This window comes from Schistocerca gregaria, chromosome 1 (assembly GCF_023897955.1).
Source record: "Schistocerca gregaria isolate iqSchGreg1 chromosome 1, iqSchGreg1.2, whole genome shotgun sequence".
Lineage (NCBI taxonomy): Eukaryota > Metazoa > Arthropoda > Insecta > Orthoptera > Acrididae > Schistocerca > Schistocerca gregaria.
This window is the reverse complement of record NC_064920.1, coordinates 487,706,557-487,725,814: the sequence shown is the minus strand read 5'-3', so window position 1 is coordinate 487,725,814 and position 19,258 is coordinate 487,706,557. Positions and strand designations below refer to the sequence as shown.

General features: G+C 45.2%; 1 protein-coding gene across 1 annotated transcript in view; it reads right to left on the bottom strand.

Annotated features, from left to right (window-relative positions):
• The window catches only part of LOC126353788 (obg-like ATPase 1), a 263,208-nt gene that overhangs the window by 191,980 nt on the left and 51,970 nt on the right, over positions 1 to 19,258 (bottom strand). The gene's annotated exons all lie outside the window — the stretch shown is intronic.

Here is a 19,258-nt window from a genome sequence, read left to right as displayed (position 1 = left end):
GCTCCGAGCGAAAACGACCCGCTCTGGCGTCACCGCCAATCAATTTCCTATGGGGCCTGCCGACCACAAGATTGCACAGTGTGGGACCACGCGCCGCGTTGATAATGGCGGTGTTTTATCCGAAGACACTCAACAGGCACTTGTATTTTAGCCGAAGTGGTGCTAACTCGCCTCCGTGTAACATACTGTACCTTAACACATGGATACCTCTGCCGTTAAGAAGTGTCACCAGTTTGTGATGCCTGTGGCTCCAACACACCTTGACGGCACGCAATTTGTGTTCTCAGCAAAAGGCATAATTTAATTTACGTGGGAAAGACTCCCTATTCTCAGTAATGGCTACTACTAACAAACGCAATTTCAGTATATTTTTAAAAGGTAAATAATCCAATCATCATGTCAGTTAATTGCAGTTTAAAATCATTGTTTCAAATTAATTTCTACTTCATCATTCATGACGCAGATCACGAAATAGGTCCTAATATGTCAGAAATATTATAAAACGAAATAAGTGCTGAACTAAAAAAAGTACTGAAATGAATTAAGAATACGAGACTAACATGAAGATTAACCAATATCTATCAAATAGGGTACCTATAGGAAATGGTTATACGACCAGAAGAGGTACAAAACCGAAATATCTGTGCAACAGCTACCGAGACGTCTGGGACATTCCTGGATGAGACACAAAAAACAGGTATCACGTGGCCGAGGTAACGCCTTTTCATGAAAAACATCTAACTCACAGAAAAAACAACAACAAAAAATGGCTCTGAGCACTATGAGACTTAACATCTACGGCCATCAGTCCCCTAGAACTTAGAACTACTTACACCTAACTAACCTAAGGACATCACACAACACCCAGCCATCACGAGGCAGAGAAAATCCCTGACCCCGCCGGGAATCGAACCCGGGAACCCGGGCGTGGGAAGCGAGAACACTACCGCACGACCACGTGATGCGGGCAAAAACACAACAAAAATGAAACAAAAACAAGCTGACATACTGGTTATGTTTTAGTAGTTGTGTTAGATGGGTGACTATAAAATAATAACAATAATAATAACAACAGAAAGAAATCTCAAAGAATCCAAAATGACTGATACAAATTTTTTTACAAATAACTTTGGGCTTTCATGACAAAAAAAAACGAAATAGAGAAACAACATGAACAGAAAAAAAATATGACAAGATGAAGGAGCACTGAATTAGTATGCAAGAATTGGAAAGGTTTCAGCCACGGCATACCAGTAGCAAAAGCTTGGAAGTATTTGCGTAAACCGAAATCAAGACGGCTGCACCAAGCAATGAAGCCTCACTCCACTTAACACGAAAAGTTTTCTTCCTGCTCGTCGGTTTCACTTTAGGCGTGGTTTACCCGAACACGTTAACTGAACAGCCGCGTGGGATTAGCCGAGCGGTCTATGGCGCTGCAATCATGGACTGTGTGGCTGGCCCGGCGGAGGTTCGAGTCCTCCCTCGGGCATGGGTATGTGTGTTTGTCCTTAGGATAATTTAGCTTATGTAGTGTTTAAGCTTAGGGACTGATGATCTTAGCAGTTAAGTCCCATAAGATTCAACACACATTTGAACATTTGTTAACTGAACATGAAATGCTCATATATGAACAGCCTTTCTCTTGTTTTCCATTACTTTACCTACATTTACCATAAAACAATTTGGCACGCTTGGACGAAACAGGGTCAGTTTGACAAAAATAAATCATTCAACTCGTCTTTGAAAATCTGAGGTCTGACACTACGAGACTTCTAATCTCATACTTCCTATTAACCGAGCTCATGTTGTCAACCATATATTTCATGGACAAATAACTAGCAGAAGCGCGTTTATTATAATTATCAATGGCGGACATGCATAAAGCTGAAAGTACACGATATTAGAAGCAAAAAAGTGTAGTAAACATGGGCTTCCAAATGTATACCTCAAGAGCTAAGGGCAACTTTTCATTTTTGATACTGTGAAACAAATATTTTCTACTGCTAGCTCTTTGTTTTCCACTTACTGGCAGGAGGTAGGTAAGTACCAAAATAAGAAAAAAATGCCTAGTAAATATGGGCTCTAAAATGTATATGTTAAAAGCTATGAGCGCTTGTTCAGGTAAAGAGAGATGTGTTTCACAGTAGCGAAGGTGACCTAGTGTCCATAACACTTGAGGTACCAAGTTTTCCAGACCTTTTCTGCTTCTAGTATCGCGTACTTTCAACTATATGCATTTATGCTATTAATTATGGTACACCTTCTATGTGCTTCTGATTTAACATGTATTCTGGTCATTATTTGTACATCTGAAAAATGTCAACTTGCGCGTCCTTTTAGAGTCCATATTAAACAGTAGCCCCCGTCCTCTCTCCATACACACACACACACACACACACACACACACACACACACACACAAACACAAATTCCATGAGCAGATGTCCAGTAGGATCATATTTGGTAAAGCGCTCTTGTGTTCAAAATCCAACTTTCGGTTTGTGGAGGACTTTGTTTATGGGACTGGTGACTCCCTTTTGGACTAAACATGAGTTATGTCATTTGAAATAATTATTAGTGTGGCCATTTTTCAATGGTAGAAGTAACTCTGCCAAGATAACGTTGAATTGTGGTTTCCACGACAGGTTACCATATGTTTGAAATCCCAGGAAGCTAGTGTCTTGTGTTTGACTAATCTTCCCACCAATGTTGATCGTCGGTAAAGCAGATGCCAGACTGAGATTCATTGGAAGAATCGTAAGTAAATGCTATCCGAAAACAAAGGAAGTAGGTTACAGTACGCTTGTTCACCCACTGCTTGAATACTACTCAACAGTGTGGGATCCGTACCAGATAGGGTTGATAGAAGAGATAGAGAAGATCCAACGGAGAGCAGCGCGCTTCTTTACAGAAACATTTAGTAATCGCGAAAGCGTTACGGAGATGTTAGATAAACTCCAGTGGAAGACTCTGCAGGAAAGACGCTCAGTAGCTCAGTACGATCTTTTGTTAAAGTTTCGAGAGCATTCCTTCACCGAAGAGTCAAGCAGCATATTGCTCCCTCCTACGTATATCTCGCGAAGAGACCATGAGGATAAAATCAGAGAGATTAGAGCCCACACAGGGGCATACCGACAATCCTTCTTTCCACGAACAATACGAGACTGGAATAGAAGGGAAAACCGATAGAGGTACTCAGGGTACCCTCCGCCACACACCGTCAGGTGGCTTGCGGAGTATGGATGTAGATGTAGAAATGCAGCACTATAAAGTGTTGGTGCAAATAGAAATGTTTCCAACAGATTGGAGGAATTGTGTTTCATTACGATCGAGAGTTAAAGCTTGAATGAAGACTGCTTATCTCCAGAATATGATTTGCTGTTCCAGACCAACTGCTAACCTAGCCACGAATCCTTCAGTACGGACGCGCGAGTGGAGCGACCGAGGACTTGGCGTGGCCTACTTGTGACGGCGCTGCGTGCTTTCAGTTTTAGTGGTCAGTTAGACGCCGGTCGGCGAGTGTTCCCCGTGCAGCGGCTCGTCGTAAGCAACAGAAGTCCCGGCAGTAAGTGCGCTGCCGGCGCCGCTCGCCACGACCCGCCGTTTCCTCTGGCCGGCAATTACACGCGACGCAATTAGACGCAGAATGTCTCCGTAATTTGTCTGCGCCGCGCGCTAGTGGAAACGGCGGCACGACAGACTGTGACAGGCCGAGGTCACGCACGTACGGGCTCCTGAGGCCTGTTCTCAGAATGTGCAGGTTCATTTATCAACGTCTTCCCTTATCCCTGTTCGCTTGATTAGGCACGTCTGAACACTGTGGATAACATAGTCTTGGCATAAACAATGTCATTTATCTCGCAGTGAGGATAATTAAGTGTTTGATCAGTCATATTCTGATTGCTAAGGATTCCGTGGCGTGACTGATAAGGCGGTACGTTTTCGGTGTCTGGCTGGGGTGCACCCTGGGGCAGTTTCCTGCGGTATGGAACCACATAATGTGCCATTCACTACTATCCGAGAGGAAGTTTTGCACCAGTTTTTGTTGTTAAACGGTCCGAACCAAAAATGTATGACAGTACGATATTACAGTTCACGCTTTTGGATGAATAACTGCATTAAAAAGGCGTGCATCGACAAAAGCAGTCCGTGGATTAAGCTGAGAGTGCACGGGCCGTCCGTTGACCCTGAACGTCAACAACATTATCTTGATGTTAAATACACGTATTATGTCATCAGAAGTATCCGGATACCCAAAAAACATACGTTTTTCATATTAGGTGCATTGTGCCGCCTCCTACTGCCAGGTCCTCCATATCAGCGACTTCAATATGCATTATACATAATGACAGAACAGAAGTGAGGTGATGGGGTGTCCATTTTGTCACACGTCTGTCTGTACGCGAGATTTCCACACTCCTAAACAACCCTAGGTCCACTGTTTCCGATGTGATAGTGAAGTGGAAATGTGAAGGGACACGTACAGCACAAAAGCGTACAGGCCGACCTCGTCTGTTGACTGACAGAAACAGGCGACCGTTGAAGAGGGTCGTAATGTGTAAAAGGCAGACATCTATCCAGACCATCACACAGGAATTCCAAACTGCATCACGATCCACTGCAACTACTATGACAGTTAGGCGGAAGGTGAGAAAACTCGGATTTCATGGTCGAGCGGCTGCTCGTAAGTCACACATCACGCCGGTAAATGCCAAACGACGCATCGCTTGGTGTAATGAGCGTAAACAATGGACGATTGAACAGTGAAAAAACGCTGTATGGACTGACGAATCACGGTATTCAATGTGGCGATCCCATGGCAGTGTGTGGGTATGGCGAATGCCCAGTGAACGTAATCTGCCAGCGTGTGAAGTGCCAACAGTAAAATTCAGAGGCGGTGGTGTTATGGTGTGGTCGTGTTTTTCATGGAGGGGGCATGCACCCCTTGTTCTTTTGCGTGGCACCATCACACCACAGGCCTACATTGATGTTTTAAGCACCTTCTTGCTTCCCACTGCTGGAGAGCAATTCGGGGATGGCGACTGTTCCTTTCAACACGATCGAGCGCCTGTTCATTATGCAAGGCCTATGGTGGACTTGTTGCAGAACAATAACATTCCTGTAATGAACTGTCCTGCACACAGTTGTGACCTGAATCCTACAGAACACCTTTGCGATGTTTTGGAATGCCGACTTCGTGCCAGGCCTCACCGACCGACATCGATACCTCTCCTCAGTGCAACACTCCGTGAAGAATGAGCTGCCATTCCCCAAAAATCCTTCCACAAGAAGATGCCTGTGAGAGTGTAAGCTGTCATCAACGCTAAGGAGGGCCAACACCCTACTGAATTCCAGCATTACCGATGGAGGGCGGCAAGAACTTGTATGTCATTTTCAGCCAGATGTCCGGATACTTTTGATCACATAGTGTAAGTAGGCGAAGAAATCCACTATTGCACGAGAGCACTGTTGGCGACAGCACAGAAGACAAATGACCACGAAAAACAAATTGTACGAAAAGCAGGTGGCACACATTCATTCGAAGAACCTTAAGGTTCGATTAATAAGAGAAAATGGAAAAAGACCAACAAAGAGCGGCGCGGGATATGTAAGTGACGTGAGAGTATCACGGAGATGCTCAACAAACTCTAGTGCCAGAAGCTACAAGAGAGACATTGGGCACCGGGAAGATTTTCACTGCTGAAAGTCCGAGAGACTAAGTTTCGGGAATAATCGGATAACTTAATATAATCGGGCAGGTAAGTTAGAAAATTTATGAAGGGAAATGGATAGGTTAGATATAGTGGGAATTAGTGAAGTTCGGTGGCAGGAGGAACAAGACTTCTGGTCAACGGAATACAGGATTACAAGTACAAAATCAAATGGGGTACAGCACAGTAGAGTCCATAATGAATTTGTTAAAAAATTGGCGAGCGGGTAAGCTACTACGAACAGCATAGTGAACGCATTATTGTAGCCAAGATAGACACGAAGCCCACGCCTACAACAGTAGTTCAAGTTTATATTCCAACTAGCTCCGCAGATAATGAAGAGACTGAAGAAATGTATGGTGCGATAAGCAGGGTGTATACATAGACAAGGGAAAAAAACAACGGATTTTTCCCGGATTTCCCAGTTGAAAATACACTTTCTCCCGGCTGAAAATACACTTTCTCCGTGTTAAGTGTCAGTATACTTTTCCTCGGCACTGTAAAGCTTATCAATCCTTAGAATGTTCATGGTTTTCTACACAGACGTAGAATTTGCCGGCACTTTAGAAAACGAAACCCATGGCGGAAATAAACGTGTTTTGGAAAGTTCTTTGATGTGCAGCAACACGTACGCTGCATTTTTTCGTGTTACGGAGGTATAAATTCGAATTCCACCAAACACTGCATGTTACTTTCCGAAGCGATGAAATCGAGATTGCGAAGCCAGTCATGGCTCATGTCACGTGATCTACATCTACATTTGTACTCCGCAAGCCACCCAACGGTGTGTGACGGAGGGCACTTAACGTGCCACTGTCATTACCTCTCTTTTATGTTCCAGTCGCGTATGGTTCGCGGGAAGAGCGACTGTCTGAAAGCCTCCGTGCGCGCTCGAATCTCTCTAATTTCACATTCGTGATCTCCTCGGGAGGTATAAGTAGGGGGAAGCAATATATTCGATACCTCATCCAGAAACGCACCCTCTCGAAACCTGAACAGAAAGCTACACCGCGATGCAGAGCGCCTCTCTTGCAGAGTCTGCCACTTGAGTTTGCTAAACATTTCCGTAACGCTATCACGGTTACCAAATAACCCTGTGACGAAACGCGTCGCTCTTCTTTGGATCTTCTCTATCTCCTCCGTCAACCAGATCTGGTACGGATCCCACACTGATGGGCAATACCCAAGTATAGGTCGAACGAGTGTTTTGTAAGCCACCTCCTTTGTTGATGGACTACATTTTATAAGGACTCCCCCAATGAATCTCAACCTGGTACCCGCCTTACCAACTATTAATTTTATATGATCATTCCACTTCAAATCGTTCCGCACGCATACTCCCACATATTTTACAGAAGTAACTGCTACCAGTGTTTTTTCCGCTATCATATCATACAATAAAGGATCCTTCTTTCTATGTATTCGCAAAACATTACATTTGTCTATGTTAAGGGTCAGTTGCCACTCCCTGAACCAAGTGCCTATCCGCTGCAGATCTTCCTGCATTTCTCTATAATTTTCTAATGCTGCAACTTCTCTGTATACTACAGCATCATCCGCGAAAAGCCGCAAGGAACTTCCGACACTATCTACTACGTCATTTATATATATATTGTGAAAAGCAGTGGTCCCATAACACTCCCCTGTGGCACGCCAGAGGTTACTTTAACGTCTGTAGACGTCTCTCCATTCATAACAACATGCTGTGTTCTGTTTGCTAAAAACTCTTCAATCCAGCCACACAGCTCGTCTGATATTCCGTAGGCTCTTACTTTGCTTATCAGGCGACAGTGCGGAACTGTATCGAACACCTTCCGGAAGTCAAGGAAAATAGCATCTACCTGGGAGCCTGTATCTAATATTTTCTGGGTCTCATGAACAAATAAAGCGAGTTGGGTCTCACACGATCGCTGTTTCCGGAATACATGTTGATTCCTACACAGTAGATTCTGGGTTTCCAAAAACGACATGACACTCGAGCAAAAAACATGTTCTAAAATTCTACAACAGATCGACGTCAGAGATGTAGGTCTATAGTTTTGCGCATCTGCTCGACGACCCTTTTTGAAGACTGGGACTACTTGTGCTCTTTTCCAATCATTTGGAACCTTCCGTTCCTATAGAGACTTGCGGTAGGCGGCTGTTAGAAGGGGGCAAGTTCTTTCGCGTACTCTGTGTAGAATCGAATTGGTATTCCGTCAGGTCCAGTGGACTTTCCTCTGTTGACTGATTCCAGTTGCTTTTCTATTCCTTTGACACATATTTCGATGTCAGCCAATTTTTTCGTTTGTGCGAGGATTTAGAGAAGGAACTGCAGTGAGGTCTTTCCCTGTGAAACAGCTTTGGAAAAAGGTGTTTAGTATTTCAGCTTTACGCGTGTCATCCTCTGTTTCAATGCCATCATCATCCTGGAGTGTCTGGATATGCTGTTTCGAGCCACTTACTGACTTAACGTAAGACCAGAACTTCCTAGGATTTTCTGTCAAGTCGGTACATAGAATTTTACTTTCGAATTCACTGAACGCTTCACGCATAGCCATCCTTACGCTAACTTTGACATCGTTTAGGTTCTGTTTGTCTGAGAGGTTTTGGCTGCGTTTAAACTTGGAGTGAAGCTCTCTTTGCTTTCCTAACTTTGTTGTTGAGCCACGGTGAGTTTTTCCCGTCCCTCACAGTTTTACTCGGCACGTACCTGTCTAAAACGCATTTTACAACTGCCTTAAACTTTTTCCATAAACACTCAACATTGCCAGTGTCGGAACAGAAATTTTCGTTTTGATCTGTTAGGTAGTCTGAAATCTGCCTTCTATTACTCTTGCTAAACAGATAAACCTTGCTCCCTTTTTTTATATTCCTATTAACTTCCGTTTTCAGGGGTGCTGCAACGACCTTATGATCACTGATTCCCTGTTCTGCACTTAAAGAGTCGAAAAGTTCGGGACTGTTTGTTATCAGTAGGTCCAAGATGTTATCTCAACGAGTCGGTTCTCTGTTTAATTGCTCGAGGTAATTTTCGGATAGTGCACTCAGTATAATGTCACTCGATGCTCTGTCCCTACCACCCGTCCAAAACATCTGAGTGTACCAGTCTATATCTGGTAAATTGAAATCTCCACCAAAGACTATAATATGCTGAGAAAATTTATGTGAAACGTATTCCAAATTTTCTCTCAGTTGTTCTGCCACTGAGGCTGCTGAGTCGGGAGGTCGGTAAAAAGAGCCAATTATTAACCTAGCTCGGTTGTTGAGTGTAACCTCCACCCATAATATTTCACAGGAGCTATCCACTTCTACTTCACTACAGGATAAACTACTACTAACAGCGACAAACACGCCGCCACCGGTTGCATGCAATCTATCCTTTCTAAACACCGTCTGTGCCTTTGTAAAAATTTCGGCTGAATTTATCTCTGGCTTCAGCCAGCTTTCTGTACCTATAACGATTTCAGCTTCGGTCCTTTCTATCAGCGCTGGAAGTTCCTGTGCTGTACCAATGCAGCTTCGACAGTTTACAATTACAATACAGATTGCTGCTTGGTCCCCGCATGTCCTGACTTTGCCCCGCACCCTTTGAGGCTGTTGCCCTTTCTGTACTTGCCCGAGGCCATCTAACCTAAAAAAAAAACGCCCAGTCCACGCCACACAGCCCCTGCTACCCGTGTAGCCGCTTGCTGCGTGTAGTGGACTCCTGTCCTATCCAGCGGAACCCGAAACCCCACCACCCTATGGCGCAAGTCGAGGAATCTGCAGCCCACACGGTCGCAGAACCATCTCAGCCTCTGATTCAGACCCTCCACTCGGCTCTGTACCAAAGGTCCGCAGTCAGTCCTGTCAACGATGCTGCAGATGGTGAGCTCTGCTTTCATCCCACTAGCGAGACTGGCAGTCTTCACCAAATCAGATAGCCGCCAGAAGCCAGAAAGGATTTCCTCCGATCCATAGCGACACACATCATTGGTGCTGACATGAGCGACCACCTGCAGATGGGTGCATCCTGTACCCTTCATGGCATCCGGAAGAACCCTTTCCACATCTGGAATGACTCCCCCCGGTATGCACACGGAGTGCACATTGGTTTTCTTCCCCTCTCTTGCTGCCATATCCCTAAGGGGCCCCATTACGCGCCTGACGTTGGAGCTCCCAACTACCATTACGCCCACCCTCTGCGACTGCCCGGATCTTGCAGACTGAGGGGCAACCTCTAGAACAGGACAAACCGCCATCTCCGGCCGAATATCAGTATCAGCCGGAGACAGTGCCTGAAACAGGTTCGTCAGACAAACTGGAGAGGCCTTCCGTTCAGCCCTCCGGAATGTCTTTCGCCCCCTGCCACACCTCGAGACGATCTCCCACTCTACCACAGGTGAGGGATCAGCCTCAATGTGGGCAGTATCCCCGGCAGCCACAGTGGTAGTCCGATCGGGGGATGCGTGGGACGAGCTGGCCGTCCCCGACAAACCACCATCCGGACCCCCACAGTGATGCCCATTGGCAACAGCCTAAAGCTGAGTGACCGAAGCCAAAACTGCCTGAAGCTGGGAGCGACGGGATGCCAACTCAGCCTGCATCCGAACATAGCAGTTGCAGTCCCTAGCCATGCTAAAAACTGTTGTGCAAACAACGTCTGAATTTATCTACAGAGAGCTAAAACAAATCGACACAACATTTAAACGGTTATTAAAATACAAGATTGCCTAGTAAATGCAGTAATGTTGCTACTTGCGCACTGTTGACACACTGCTTGGCGGCGGAAGGAGACTACGCGATTTTACACTATTCAGGTACTAAAATGCGATGCTACAACTCTCAAATACTATAATACGCCCGAAATTTATGAATTAAACAATGCAAGTACCAAAAACACGCAAAGAAATTAAGAATTAAATTACGGAACAAATGAGAGAGCTAGGAGTATACGACTTTCTGTTGGCAGCTGCTTATCCAACGGCGGCAGGGATGACAGCATAGGACACGTGACAGTCAAACAATAGCAAGATCACTCTTAAGTAGCGCGAACACACAAAAAAGAGAAGTTAATGGTTGAAATTAATATACATAGTGTTGCTACAAGAAAAACAAAGCTTTCACAAATAATATTGGTCTCGAAGATTAATAAGCTGCAGGAGAAGCTAAGCTTCCACATAGGGCCTATAATTCTGATCTTTTGCGCGTGTTACACTTTAAGATACATCACACGAATGTGCCAGTAAAATTTTTAATAACGACGTAAATGTCTGATCTTCTGGGCTCGAAATTCTTCTAAGTGGTCGTCCTCAAAGAGTTGATTTTTAAATGAGTCAAACGCTCTGTGATTTAAGAAATTCGTCGTACGATCTCGCACATAGTTCATCTTGCGTAAAAGGAAATTTACTTTGAAAGTAACACTTTTCAAACCACCATTCGCATATTTTCCCGTGACCTGTTAGAAACTGGTTCGTTTCAGCAGTTGCCAGAGAGCGCCAGACAACAGGCGTCACTGCGGCTGCGCAGCTACGATGACTCAGGAAGCCCGCATGTTCGTACGTGTAAACATTAAAAGATCTTGCATTATGTCATAAAAGAAACAAGACATCAAAGGATACTTCAAGAGCATCGGAATTTCATGAACCATACTAAAATGCATAATTCGGTTTAAAGTGCACAATCGTATGTCCAGATTCGGGTGTAAATTTTCTTAAGTACCAGTACTGTATTATTTCATGTTTGGTTCTTTTTTATGGCATAATGCCATACGAGCTATAAGATGGAAAACGTGCACTCTAAATGCAGCGAACAATTGAAACAAGCCAATAGTGTGAAATTAAACACTTCGTTTGAAATAAATTGACTGCTCAGCGCAAAAGATTGATAAAAGCCAAATTTCTTTAGCAAACCGACAAAAATAACTTCATTGTTCTGCAAGGCGATTAATGCTTGACTGTCAGAAAGGTGGAAATAAAACCTGAAACTAACCACAAACTTTAGCCTTCCGTAACTATGCGAACGTATTTTAATTCATTTGGTAGCTCCCGGCCACAGAAATCCGTTTTGTTTTCATTTAATGTGAGAGCAATAACCGAAGAGGAAACAGGAAAATCACTAAACGTAAACACAGGTCACGTGGAGACTACCAACCTCCCCACTACAACTCAAGACTGCTCTGTGCATCAGCCCCACCCATCTGTAGCCAGAAGCGAGAGAAGGTACTACTAACACGCGACTCAACTGCGCACGCGCAGGAGCCCGCCCGCAACTGCTCAAATGAATCCAATGTAAACAGCTGTCATACGCATCGGAGGCACTTTGTTGTTACCACTGTGTTTTGTTGTTGTATATGGCGCATTTCCTTTGCGACTTAAGTTTCATTTTGTTTTTTTTTCTCCCGTTCATGTTTTGTTGCTGCAGTATTATTTCGCAAAGGCGGGATACAACAATATCCTTCGTTCTTATCAGTCAAAATTACAAAAATTTAACTGGTAACTAAAACAATGAAAAATTCCCGGGGTTTTCCCGGTTTTCTCGCGGACGAAAAAATTCCCGAGCTTTTCCCGGATGTCCGGGTCGTATACACCCTGGATAAAAGATAGTTACGGGAGACGAAAATTTTATAGTCATGGGGGACTGGAATTCGTTAGAAGGGAAAGGAAAAGAAGGAAAAGCAGTAGGTGAATATGGACTGAAGGTAAGGAAAGAAAGAGGAAGCCGCCTGGTAGAATTTTGCGCAGAGCATAACTTAATCATAGCTAACACTTGGTTAAAGAATCAGGCTAGAAGTTGGTACAATTAGAAGAAGCCTGGAGACACTGGAAGATTTCAGATAGATTATATAATGGTAAGACAGAGATTTAGGAACCAAGTTTTAAATTGTAAGACATTTCCAGGGGCAGATGTGAACTCTGATCACAATATATTGGTTATGAACTCTAGACTAAAACTGAAGGAACTGCAAAAAGGTGGGAATTTATGGAGATGGGACCTGGATAAACTGAAAGAACCAGATGCTGTAGAGTGTTTCAGAGAGAGCATTAGGTACGACTGACGAATACAGGGGAAAGAAACACAGTAGAAGACGAATGGATAGCTTTGATAGATGAAATAGTGAAGGCAGCAGAGGATCGAGTAGATAAAAAGAAGAGGGCTAGTTAAATCCTTGGGTGACACAAGAGATATTGAATTTAAACGATGAAAGAAGAAAATATAAAAATGCAATGAATGAACCACGAGAAATGGAATCCAAACGTCTCAAAAATGAGATCGACAGGAATAGCAAAATGGCTAAGCGAGGATGGCTAGAGGAGAAATGTAGGAATGTAGAGGCATCTATCAGTAGGTGTAAGACAGATACTCCCTACTGGAAAATTAAACAGATCTTTGGAGAAAAGACAACCAGTGATGATGCAGTAGTGAAAAGCCAAAACTAGTCGCAAAAATAAAATAAAATTAGAAATATAAACGGCTGAAGTTATTTCTGGTTTGACGTTTCACACTGAACAACCAAAGTTCCGCAATCATCCTCTATGAAACGTCCCGTTTACGACGAAATCATCAGAGACGGAGCACAAGCTCACAATGAGGAAGGAATTCAACATCACCCTTTGAAAGCAATAATCCCAGCATTCGCTTTAACCAATTAAAGCATTTTCCTTAACCAATTAGGGGAAATCGTGGAAAATCGAAACCTGGATGGATGGAAATTTCAACTACCGTCCTCCCGAATGCGAGTCCGGTCCCTTCATAATTGCGCCGCCGCGCTCGGTTAATTCAAGGCGCGCTCACTTATGTTATCTAAGGGATTTCGTGTTTATTTTTCCTTCTTAATCTTTAATTTACTGTTATCTTTTTATTCGAGACTTGCTCAGGCTGCATGACTGTGTGTACTACGAGTGTTCTTACACAAGAGACAAAATATTTGAAAGTAAAAAGTTATTTGGCCCCTTTTATAACTGAGGAAAGAAGAGCCCACTCGCTTACAGGCATTCACTGCCCAGTCACGTCGTTCTTTACACCACTTCTAGCGTCGCTGAGTATTGACTCAGAAATGTGTGACTCGTGAGGAGCTGCTCAACCGTTGTACCCCACTCCTTTTCAGCTCCCTTGGCACAATCTTTGTGCCAGCCGGACTGCTGGTAGTACTCACGAGTGATTCCTTCCGTTGCTTTCATGTTTTTTTTTTATTTTACACACACACACACACACACACACACACACACACACACACACACACACACTGTGCAATGCTCAACGCTTCCTGTCCGACCAGTACAGTTAATCTGCCTGATGCTGGTTTAGCTGTGGTTGTTTCAGCGCGCTTCCGCTTCACTATCACGCCACCAACAGTAGACTTGGGCAGCTGTAGAAGTGTTGAAATGTCGCTGACGGATTTGTTAGTCAGAACACATCCAATGACTAGTTAACGTTCGAAGTCACTTAAGTGTGTTGACAGACCCATTCCGCTGTTACTGTCTGTTGACAACACAATATTACCAGCCTGCCTCCTTTCATATTGGCATGTCCGTCTCTTGTGAAATCTAGTGGTCAATTTCGCATTTACATAAGGTACCCGGACATTTTTAAAGAGATAGTTTATACAGGGGGCGCTACAGTAGATTCATTTGCCACGAGTAGTAGGCTGAGATAATAACTTCACTTGTGTGAAAGAAGCTTAAGAGAATGCCGATACCGTGTGGTCGTCTTTTACGTCGCACGTTGTGCAACTGTTTCTGATGTTATGTTACGGATTAAGTTGGGTGACATCCCTTCCTGTGCGGCGCTCTTGAGGAATACTTCGGTATGTCTTTAACAGAGATGACCGCACCGAAGGCTACTTTATTTGGAGAGGGGACTTGCTAGAGATAAAAACGTGCCCGCCCCATAACAGGAAGGCAGCGACGAGCGAGCGTATGCTCATCACGAACAGTGTCGCTAAAGGGCGGCCAGGGAGCGCCGACAGAGGCTAACCCCCTCGCCCGCTTCATATCAATAACAAAGAAAGGCGGCGGGGGATCCGAATGCCCCTGAAACACGTGCGGAGCAGAATTCAAATCTTGAGCAATTACGTTATCAGCGGGCTATTCAAGGCCTTCTGCTCCTCGGGCCGGGCATTAAACTGATGGCCGCTGACGTGCCGCGGGGCAATTGATTTACAGGGGCGGAGGCCACGTCCCGCCTGGCGGAGGATAATAAAAGTTAATTCGACCGGCGACGGCGACGGAGTCGTCTCGGTGATAGGCCGCTTCAAAGGAAGAATATTCCGCCCGCTGTGGCCCAGCCCTGCTGTTTCATCTTAAACGCTTAATGATCTTCCTTGTTCGCCTTGCCATTGTTTTCTTTTCTTTTTCAACTCAGGGAAATTACTTCGAAAGAGACGCTTACATTATGTCAACATCTATATTTTTTTGAAAATTAAGTGCTACTGACAGTTCGGAATTTCCGGCACAACGTAATGGAAAACGTCAATGAGAAATAGAGTATTCGATCGCGGTCGTGATCGTAAGGTAAGTGCACAGCTGCCGTAAGATTTCTTCTCGAACTGTGATTTAATACCGAGCTTGAATATAAAATCCGCCAACTCTCCAAAATTGTCAGCAACGTCGAAAGCCACAGCGTCACTAAACCGACGGACTGCAGGTTAAAAATTCAACAGTATGTGCAGAGATTTATTTCAGAATGCCCGTTAAGTGTTCAAGTTATTTTATCGTTGCTGCATTTGATAGCTCCCGATATGCAGTATCATGTTTTTAGAGAATACACTCTCTCACTAAAAGTAACACAGTTTAATTGTATTCTGTATTTGCTGCGCTAAATGTGTTAAGTCCAAGTTGCTTCACGTATCTCTCGTTATGGTTAATAAAACAGAAAAGTAAATAAAGGAAGAAAGTTAAACTTAATACCTTTGTAAGAGATAATATGAAGTCTTATTAAGATTACTAAATTATTTTATGTTCATAATTCGATATACCACGTCATTTCAAAGTTTCAAATTTTGTTGTCTAAGAAACTTCTATTTCAACTAAACACACACACACACACACACACACACACACACACACACACACACACACACACACACGCGCGCGCGCATACATCCATGGGTTGTTACAACTGATGAAACTGTTTCCACAATGTACTGTACATTTGTGGCACAGGGATGTGTAACTTGACAACTCGCCCACATGGCTGAGCGCGTTAACGCGCAGCTTCGGGCATTCAGAGAGGCGAGCCAGTCCCGGATAGAACCCGCTCCGCGGCTTAACGACAAGGGCGGGTGAGCCTGCCAGGGGGGGGGGGGGGGGGGTGTTGTTTGGGGAAGGAGACTAGACAGCGAGGTCATCGGTCTCATCGGATTAGGGAAGGACGGGGAAGGAAGTCGGCCGTGCCCTTTGAAAGGAACCATCCCGGCACTTTCCTGGAGCGATTTAGGGAAATCGGGATTAAACTGTCGTCCTCCCGAATGCGAGTCCAGTGTCTAGCCAATGCGCCACTTCGGTCGGTGGTGAGCCTGCCAGGCTGGGCGTGTTTTTTAGACCGTTTTGCCATGTCCAACTATGTGAATATGGGGCTGGTACCAACGTCTCGCCTCAGATACACGCTCCGCACGCATTTAGAAAATACTGCCACACTGGAACATGAGATTTACTCTAAAGGCGGACAGACGGGTGTACTCGGATTCTGTCTCTGGGTGAGTGGTGGCATCCATACACTACTGTTCACTAACATTCCTCAACCCGTTACAACAAATAACGGCCACATACAGAAACGAGGGATGGAGGAGGAGGAGGAGGAGGAGGAGGAGGAGGAGGAGGAGGAGGAGGAGGAAGAAGAAGAAGAAGAAGAAGAAGAAGAATATTCAACTTTTCAGCTGAGCTGAGAAACTAAAGTTTTTTTTTTCTGTGCAGATTCTAATTCCTTCCACCAGAGCACAGCAATTAGCAATTAGTATGGACGCCGTTTGAAAATGCTATATTGAGATTGAATTTCGTTCGTATCTCTCTGTCACCGAAGCGCAACGACATTTCATACCAGCGTTTGACAAACACGAATCGTGTACGAAGTATGTTCGGTCGTGGTATGCACAGTTTACAGTGGATGTGAACGTGGTTCCTTCGTAGCCCACAAAAATCGACTTTGTGGTATCACGTATCGATACCACCCCACTGTCGTTCTACAGTTGGTAAAGCAATTGTAAGTTTGCATTAGACGCCGACAGCGATCGCGGGTAACTGGCGGAGCCAATGGTGTGAACCCGCTGTGCCATGCCTTCGACCGTCGATACCACCGCGCGACATACGACAGCTGGCGGCAGCCACTCAGCCCACTGGCACCTCATTGCTACGACACCATCGTTCGTACTTAGTACAGTGAGCCCCATCAGAGTTGCTATTGTATGAGCTGGATTCTAATTCTTGTTGCAGTATTTTTAATGAATCTTTGTATGTTTGTAACAGTAAATTTTCGACATCTCTGCCTCTGTCAGTAAGAACTGTGCACCCCGCAAGTGGTTATGAGCGTTAAAATCTCCCAAAAGTAGGCAAGGTTTATGGAGTTGATAAATCAGCACAGCCAATGCGTTCAGGGATACTGCACTATCTGGAGGAATATATACGTTGCAGACAGTTATTTCCTGTGTCGTCCTTATCCTGACAGCCACAGTTTCATGAGGCGTTTGGAGGGGCACAGCTGGCCGGAGTGGTCGAGCGGTTCTAAGTGCTTCAGTCTGGTACCGAGCCACTGCTACGGTCGCAGGTTCGAATCGTGCCTCGGGCATGGATGTGTGTGTCGTTCATATGGTTCAAATGGCTGAGTACTATGGGATTTAACATCTGAGGTCATTAGTCCCATAGAACTCAGAACTACTTAAACATAACTAACCTAAGGACATCACACACATCCATGCCCGAGGCAGGATTCGAACCTGCGACTGTAGTGGTCGTGCGGTTACAGACTGAAGCACCTAGAACCGCTCGGCCCTAGAACCGCTCGGCCACACCGACCGGCTGCAGGTTTAAGTAGTTCAAAGTTCTAGGGGACTGATGACCTCAGATGTTAAAGTCCCATAGTGTTGAGAGCCATTTGAACCATTTGAAGGGGAACAGATTCACTGCATGCTGAGTTCAGGACATAGACGCAAACTCCACCTGACGCTCTATTATAGTTGCTATGGTTCCTGTAATATTCCATACAGCCATAGAGACCAGGGGTCCGCATTCCAGGAACCAGGTTTCTTGGTGGGCAATGCAGAAACAGGTGTAAAGCTTACGAGTTGCCATAGCTCAGCCAGGTGGTGGAAAATACCGCCCCAATTCCACTGGAGGATGGCGTTATCGTGAGGCTGGGAAGGCATGAAGCGCGCAAGGAGGCAGGTTATGCCTTAGGGTCACCTGCTGCCTCCGACTGAGTATTTGTAGCAATTTCTATGGTGGATGACGCATCAGTTAGATTCAGGTCCGCAGGGGACGCTGAGATCTCCACTGCATCCTCAGATGCAGAATTAATATGGAGTGGTGGTGTTGGGACCACCAGAGGGTTCCGTTTCTTAGAAAACTACTTCTTAGTTTGCTTGCTCTCTCACTTCTCTTTAGAGGCTTGCTGGGAACATTTCTCCAAAGCAGCTTGATACATGGAGGAAGACCGTGAAGCTCTTCGTCTAGCAGCTTTTGGGTCATTTAGCCACTGGCGAGTGTCTGTCATGGCATTAATACAGACCTTGGGAGAGAGGGCCCCAAGGGACCCCTTCCACACGGGAGAAGCAGGAGGAGGAGGCAGGGGTGAGTTTGGAAGGGGGGGGGGGGGGCGGCTTGTTCGCAAAGTAAGTGCTTTGGGAGCAACGGAGGAAAATTTGCCCCTGACCACCAAGTGGGTGGATGTGTTCTGGCACAGAGTGAGGAACCACTGGCGACAGCAATGGTGATGTAGCTGCAGCGTATGTCGGCGTCAACCGAATGGAGTGTAATCTTTGGAATTTACGTTTAGCCTCTGTGTAAGTCAACTGGTCCAGGGTCTTGTACTCCATGATTTTCTGCTCCTTTTGGAGTATTTGTCAGTCTGGCCCGAAGGGGGAGCGGTGCTCTCCACAGTTGAGGCAAGTGGGAGTATTTGTCAGTCTGGCCCGAAGGGGGAGCGGTGCTCTCCACAGTTGAGGCAAATGGGAGGTGAAGCACATGGAGAATCTGGGTGCAGTGGACGTCTGCAGTCACGACATGTGGCGCTGGAAGCGTAGCAAGAAGACATGTACCTGAACTTCCAGCACTTACAGCACCGCATAGGGGGAGGGACGTATGGTTTAACGTCACAGTGGTAAACTGTCACCTTACCCTTTTCAGGCAATGAATCACCCTCAAAGACCAAGATGAAGACATCAATAACAACCCTGTTGTCTTTGGGTCCCCTGTAAACAAGCCAGATAAAATGAACACCCCGCCATTCTAAATTGACGCGGAGCTTGTCGTCAGACTGCAAGAGGAGGTCACGATGGAAAATAATCCCCTGGACCATGTTGAGGCTCTTATGGGGAGTGACAGAAACAGGAATACCACTCAGCTTGTCACAGGCGAGTAAGGCTCGGGATTGGGC